Source organism: Erythrolamprus reginae, chromosome 8, assembly GCF_031021105.1.
Source record: "Erythrolamprus reginae isolate rEryReg1 chromosome 8, rEryReg1.hap1, whole genome shotgun sequence".
Lineage (NCBI taxonomy): Eukaryota > Metazoa > Chordata > Lepidosauria > Squamata > Dipsadidae > Erythrolamprus > Erythrolamprus reginae.
In genome coordinates this window covers 44,472,297-44,479,603 of record NC_091957.1, presented here as the reverse complement: position 1 = coordinate 44,479,603, position 7,307 = coordinate 44,472,297, and positions in this window count along the sequence as shown.

Sequence of the window (7,307 nt, the reverse complement as noted above, 5' to 3'; positions counted from 1 at the left end):
CCTAATCCCCAACATTTTACTCTTAGACTATCCACGGTTGACCTCTCCAGATTCTTAAGAGGTCAGTAAGGGGCGTACATAAGTGCACTAGAGTGCCTTCCGTCCCCTGTCCTATAGTCTCTCCTATATCTCGTATTTCTTCTCTACTATATCCTCTATAACCTTCATTGTGTATTATTGTGTATTGGACTAAATAAATAAATAACTAAGTAAGTAAGTAAATAAAATAGAGAATGGAATGGGACAGGAATAGGGATAGGGAAGAGGAGAGGAGATAGTAGAATAGAGAGTAGAATAAACAACTAAATAGAGAATAGAATGGAATGAGATCGGACCGGACCAGGACCAAGACTAGGAACAAAAACAAGAACAGAACAGAATATAATTATTTATTGGCCAAGTGTGATTGGACACACAAGAAATTTATCTTGGTCACTTGGTGCACATGCTCTCATGGTACATAAAAGAAAAGATATTATTTTTAGGATGTCTGTGTTTATATATTCCAGCCAGCAGAGTAGGCTGAATCCTGCCCTAGGAAGAGGGTTGTTCATGGCTTGCCAATCTTGAAAGTTGGAGTGACTGGACCTAGGAGACAGAGGGTTTTTAAAGGCTCCATGGACAACTCCGTGAGGACCCAGATTGTGGGGGCAATAGGCTGGCTCTGTTAAAAAGTGCTATTGTTAACATGTTGTAAGCTGCCCTGAGTCTAAGGAGAAGGGCAGCATAAAAATAAAATAAATAAATAAATAAATAAATAAATAAATAAATACAATAAATACAATAAATACAATAAATACAATAAATACAATAAATACAATAAATAAATACAATAAATAAATACAATAAATAAATACAATAAATAAACTCCCCGCAGCCAACTTCTCATGGCCAACTTGTTGCAGGACAACTCACTGCCGGACAAGAGTTTCATTGATATCAAAGAAAGAGTGGGATGGAATCATTAAAGAAAGGATGCCAAAGGAGAGAAGGATGAGATGGGAATGGCAAAAATAGAATTATTACATTGTCCCACAAGAAGTTATCTTGCAGCCAGTTGTCTCATGGTAAATTGGCCATGGTGACTTGGCCATAGCAAGTTGACTGTGGCAAGTTGTCCCATTCTCCCAGTTGATCCTGGAACACTCTGTATGATTTTTGGGTCATCTCCATTTCTTCCCTCTTTTCCTCACCCACCCCTTTCTCTGCTCAACTCAAACATTTCTATTCCAACTCTTTACATTTATCTATTTCTTTATTGAAATCATTGATATCCCATCTATATATTTGTTTTGTTGGGTTTCTAACATATTTAAATGTTTCGATCATGTCCCCCCCTTTTCCTTCTGGAGGACAGAAGGAAAAAGGGGGGACATGATCGAAACATTTAAATATGTTAAAGGGTTAAATAAGGTTCAGGAGGGAAGTGTTTTTAATAGGAAAGTGAACACAAGAACAAGGGGACACAATCTGAAGTTAGTTGGGGGAAAGATCAAAAGCAACGTGAGAAAATATTATTTCACTGAAAGAGAAGTAGATCCTTGGAACAAACTTCCAGCAGACGTGGTTGGTAAATCCACAGTAACTGAATTTAAACATGCCTGGGATAAACATATATCCATCCTAAGATAAAATACAGAAAATAGTATAAGGGCAGACTAGATGGACCATGAGGTCTTTTTCTGCCGTCAGACTTCTATGTTTCTATGTTTCTAAAATATTATTTCACTGAAAGAGAAGTAGATCCTTGGAACAAACTTCCAGCAGACGTGGTTGGTAAATCCACAGTAACTGAATTTAAACATGCCTGGGATAAACATATATCCATTGTAAGATAAAATACAGGAAATAGTATAAGGGCAGACTAGATGGACCATGAGGTCTTTTTCTGCCGTCAGTCTTCTATGTTTCTATGTTTCTAACCAACCTCGCAGGGCTGTTGTTGAGGAAAGGGGACTCAGGACGGCAAAGTCTGGAGTTTCCTAGAGAAAAGTGGAATATCAAGGTTTTAAAGGAATGAATGGAAATAAAGTCTGAAAAGAATTGAGCGGCTTAGAAATCCAACAAAACAAATATATAGGTGGGATATCAGCTATTTCAATAAAGAAATAGATAAATGGAAAGAGGTGGAATATAAATGTTTTAAATCAAAGAATAAATGAATGCAAAGAAGTGGAATATGAACGCTTTAAACAAATGAATACAAAGTGGAAATACGAATGCTTTAAAGAAATGAATAAAATGCTAAGATATGAATGCTTTAAAGAAATGAATAAAAAGTTGAAATATAAATCCTTTAAACAAATGAATAAAAAGGTGGGATATAAATGCTTTAAGCAAATGAATACAAAAGTGGAATATCAAACAAATGAAAAAAGAGGTGGAATATCAATGCTTCAAAGGAATAAATGAATTAATATAAGGATAGATTATAAATGCTTATTTAAAACAACTCAGCCTTAGTGCATTTATTTTGTGGTGTGGGAATGGGGGAAAACAGTGGAGGTTAAAGGAGGCCACAGTGCTGCAATTAAAATTAATTTGTGTACAAAATAAACACAGGGCGACTGGAAACCACCATCTGGTTGGCTACTGTGGGAACTTTTGGTCTATGGTCTAATCCAGCTCCCCCGTTGTTACATTCTTCTGTTGTCTAGTGGTGATAAAGAGTTTACCCGAGGAAGACATGACTGGAATGAGAAAGAGCAGGACAGAATAAGAGGGGATAATATTTTTAGTGAGGAGGCCCTTCGAACAAGAGTTTAGCCCAGACATCCAGAAAAGCTTGTATTCGTATCGTGGTGACTCTTATAGCTCATTTTGTACGTGGATTCAAACTTTCGAAGTTTTAAAAACTTTTATTTTTCAAATATTGCAGAATGAGCTGGATCGCTTTTCCAAAATTCACAAAAAGAGTTCTCCTTTCTTGGAAAACTATCCCATCCAAGCTAAAAACATTGAATGGCATGTAGTAACGGATTGCAAAGTGGTTTAAAAAAGAGAGAACATCATATGATTTCAAAGTCTATCAGTTCCAATGAAAATCTTTTATTTTATATACACTAAGAGCATATGCACCAAGACAAATTCCTTGTGTATCCAATCACACTCGGCCAATAAAACTCTATTCTAAAAGAAATGCGCTCATTAAAAATGAAAACAACAGATTTTTTTTTAAAGGCTCGTGTTCGTATCGTCGTGCCTCTTTGTTAGATGATGATGAGTAAGCGGTACTACACTTAAGTTACGAAGGATATACAGAGGAAACTGTGGAGGTAGGTGATATCCAGCTAATAATCCAGAGATATGAATAATATTAAATATAGCAAGACCCGGATAGCTTGAGTATATAGAATAGAGGAGAGGAGAAGAGAGCAGATCAGAGCAGAATAGAATAGAGAGAAGGAATAGAATAGAATAGAATAGAATAGAGTAGGGTAGGGTAGGGTAGAAGGGTAGGGTAGGGTAGGGTAGGGTAGAAGGGTAGGGTAGGGTAGGGTACGAATGGTAGGATAGAATTTGTCTTTGGTGCAGATGCTCTCAGTGTACATAAAAAAAGATACATTTGTCAAGAATCATGACGTACAACACTTAATGATTTTCATATGGGTCAAATAAGCAATGAAGAAACAATCAATAAAAATCTTAGGATACAAGCAACAAGTTACAGTCACAGTCATAAGTGAGAGGAAATGGGTGATAGGAACGATGAGAAAAAACTAGGTAGTGCAGACTTAGTAAATAGTTTGACAGTGTTGAAGAAATTATTTGTTTAGCAGAGTTATTATTATTATTATTATTATTATTATTATTATTATTATTATTATTATTATTATTATTATTATTTATTATATTTGTATGCCCCCCCTCTCCGTAGACTCGGGGCGGCTCACAGCAATAATAAGAACAATATACGGTAACAAATCTAATAATTAAAAAACTAAAAAAAAACTTATTTAAAATAAAACATACACACAAACATACCATGCATAAAATATATAGGCCAGGGGAGATGTCTCAATTCCCCCATGCCTGATGGCAGAGGTGGGTCTTAAGAGGTTTACGAAAGGCAAGGAGGTTGGGGGCAATCCTAATCTCTGGGGGGAGCTGGTTCCAGAGGGTCAGGGCCGCCAGAGAGAAGGCTCTTCCCCTGGGTCCCGCCAGCCGACATTGTTTAGTCGACAGGACCCGGAGAAGGCCAACTCTGTGGGACCTAACCGGTCACTGGGATTCGTGCGGCAGAAGGCGGTCCCGGAGATATTCTGGTCCGATGCCATTAAGGGCTTTATAGGTCATAACCAACACTTTGAATTGTGACCGGAAACTGATCGGCAACCAATGCAGACTGCGGAGTGTTGCTGTAACATGGGCATATTTAGGGAAGCCCATGATTGCTCTCGCAGCTGCATTCTGCATGATCTGAAGGCGTTTGGGAAAAAACTATCCAGATAAATTAGTTCAGAATAAACTACATTTATCAAATATCATAGTCAGTAACAATCCTATTAGATTTGTTCCATTGTTATACTGTTTTTATTGCTGTTGTGAGCCACCCCGAGTCTTAGGAGAGGGGCGGCATACAAATCTAATAAATTGAATTGAATTGAATCCTAGTCATTCACAAATACATCAATCTTCTCAATACATGTACATATACAAACCAACATGAGAACACATAGTTCTGACTACACACAGTAGTTCTTACAACACTCTTGATAGCTCATTTTGCGCGTGGATTCAAACTTTTGAAGTTTTTTAAACTTTTTTTTTTAAAGGCCCAGTGAAGATGCAATTAAAGGTTCCACTGAACCTGTGGCTCATGCATGCTTCACTTTCTCCAATGTTCAGAAATGACAGGTGTGAGCTCAGCTTTGTATCACAAAGGAGGGAGGAATGAGCACCCTTTTGTCCAAGGCGATGCTTTATGCTCGTGAATCACATTCCCCTCAACCTCCTCCCCGGGAGTTTATAAATAGGTCGGCCAGCTGCCAGAGAGCCATGAACTCAGATAATGCTTGCTGTAAACATTATCCAGGAAGAAGGACCGAGGAAACAGAATGGAATTCAAAAGCTTCTTGGAGGACTCTACCCAGCTGATGCCAATGGCATGCGTGAGAGCAGAGTTCCTCTTCCAGCCGTGCTTACAGAAAAACAGCGTTGGCCAAAAAAGGTGCCCTCAGTCCGATGGTTCCAGCAAAGGCAGGAATAGCACATTCAATTGTTTGCGTTTTTTGTCGACGCAGGCAAGAAGGGGCGCAGGTTAAAAGAGAAGGGGGGTTTCGCTCGGAGTGGAGATCTGGTGAAGTCCACTCAGCAATAAACCGGGAGGTGTTGAATTCATGGATTTGAAACAGGAGGTGGTGTTTCCATTTTCCAGTGCATTTTGCAGGGTGGCTTACCGTAAACACTGCTGCAATGAAGTTAACCCCCAAAGATATAATAATAATAATAATAATAATAATAATAATAATAATAATAATAATAATAATAATACATAATAATACATAATAATACATAATAACACATAATATTATTTGAAACATAATACTGTACACCAGACATTCTGTTTGTGGAGAAAAAAGAAAGTATGGATCATCGACATCACAATCCCAGGAGACAACAGAATTGAGGAGAAGCAACTAGAGAACATCACCTTGAGGCTCAACTACTGTAACGCTCTCTACATGGGGCTACCTTTGAAGAGTGTTCAGAAACTTCAGATCGTGCAGAATGCAGCTGCGAGAGCAATCATGGGCTTTCCCAAATATGCCCATGTTACACCCAACATTCTGCAGTCTGCATTGGTTGCCGATCAGTTCCCGGTCACAATTCAAAGTGTTGGTTATGACCTTCATGGCATCGGACCAGAATATCTCTGGGACCACCTTCTGCCGCACAAATCCCAGCGACCAGTCGGGTCCCAGAGTGGGCCTTCTCCGGGTCCTGTCAACTAAATAATGTTGTTTGGCGGGGCCCAGCGGAAGAGCCTTCGCTGTGGCTGCACCGGCCCTCTGGAACCAACTCCCCCCCGAGATCAGAATTGCCCCCACCCTCCTCACCTTTCGTAAACTTCTTAAAACCCACCTCTGTCGTCAGGCATGGAGGAATTGAGAAATACCATTCCCCTAGGCTTATACAATTTATGCATGTTATGTTTGTGTGTATGTTTGGTTTTTAATAAGGATTTTTAGTAATTTAAATATTAGATTTGTTATATGCTGTTTTCTATTATTGTTGTTAGCCGCCCCGAGTCTACGGAGAGGGGCGGCATACAAATCTAAAAAATAGATAGATAGATAGATAGATAGATAGATAGATAGATAGATAGATAGATAGATAAGTTAGTTAAATACAAAGATCTAAAAATCGAGCTGCAACGACTCTGGCATAAGCCAGTGAAAGGGGTCCCAGTGGTCCTTGGCACGCTAGGCGCAGTGCCAAAGGATTTCAGCGGACATTTGAAAACCATCGGAATTGACAAAATCTCCATCTGTCAATTGCAAAAGGCCGCTTTGCTGGGATAGACACACATAATTTGCCGCTACATCACGCAGTCCTAGGTGCTTGGGAAGCACCCGACTGGTGATGAAATACGAAATCCGGCATAGTGATCTTGTTTGCTGTCTTATATTGATGACGATGATAATAATAATAATAATACAAATTCCAGCATATCAATCTTGTTTGCTGTGTATTACTGTTTTTTGTGAATAAAATAACAACAAGAAGAGTTGGAACGGACCTTGGAGGTCTTCTAGTCCAACCCCCTGCTTAGGCAGGAAACCCTACATTACTTAGGACAAATGGTTATCCAACATCTTCTTAAAAACTTCCAGCGTTGGAGCATTCACAACTTCTGGAGGCAAGTTGTTCCACTGGTTAATTGTTCCAACTGTCAGGAAATGTCTCCTTAGTTCTAAGTTACTTCTCTCCTTATTTAGTTTCCAACCATTGCTTCTTGTTCTACCCTCAGGTGCTTTGGAGAATAGTTTAGACTCCCTCGTTTGTGGCAACCTCTGAGATATTGGAATACTGCTATCATGTCTTCCCTGGTTCTTCTTTTCATCAGACTAAACGTACCCAGTTCCTGCAATCGTTCTTCATGTTTTAGCCTCTAGTCCAGGGGTCCCCAAACCTTTTACACAGGGGGCCAGTTCACTGCCCCTCGGACTGTTGGAGGGCTGGACTGTAAAAAAAACTGTGAACAAATCCTTATGCACACTGCACATACCTTATTTTAAAGTAAAAAACAAAATGGGAACATACTATTTAGAGGGGGGGGGGAAGAAGTATGAAATTCATATATG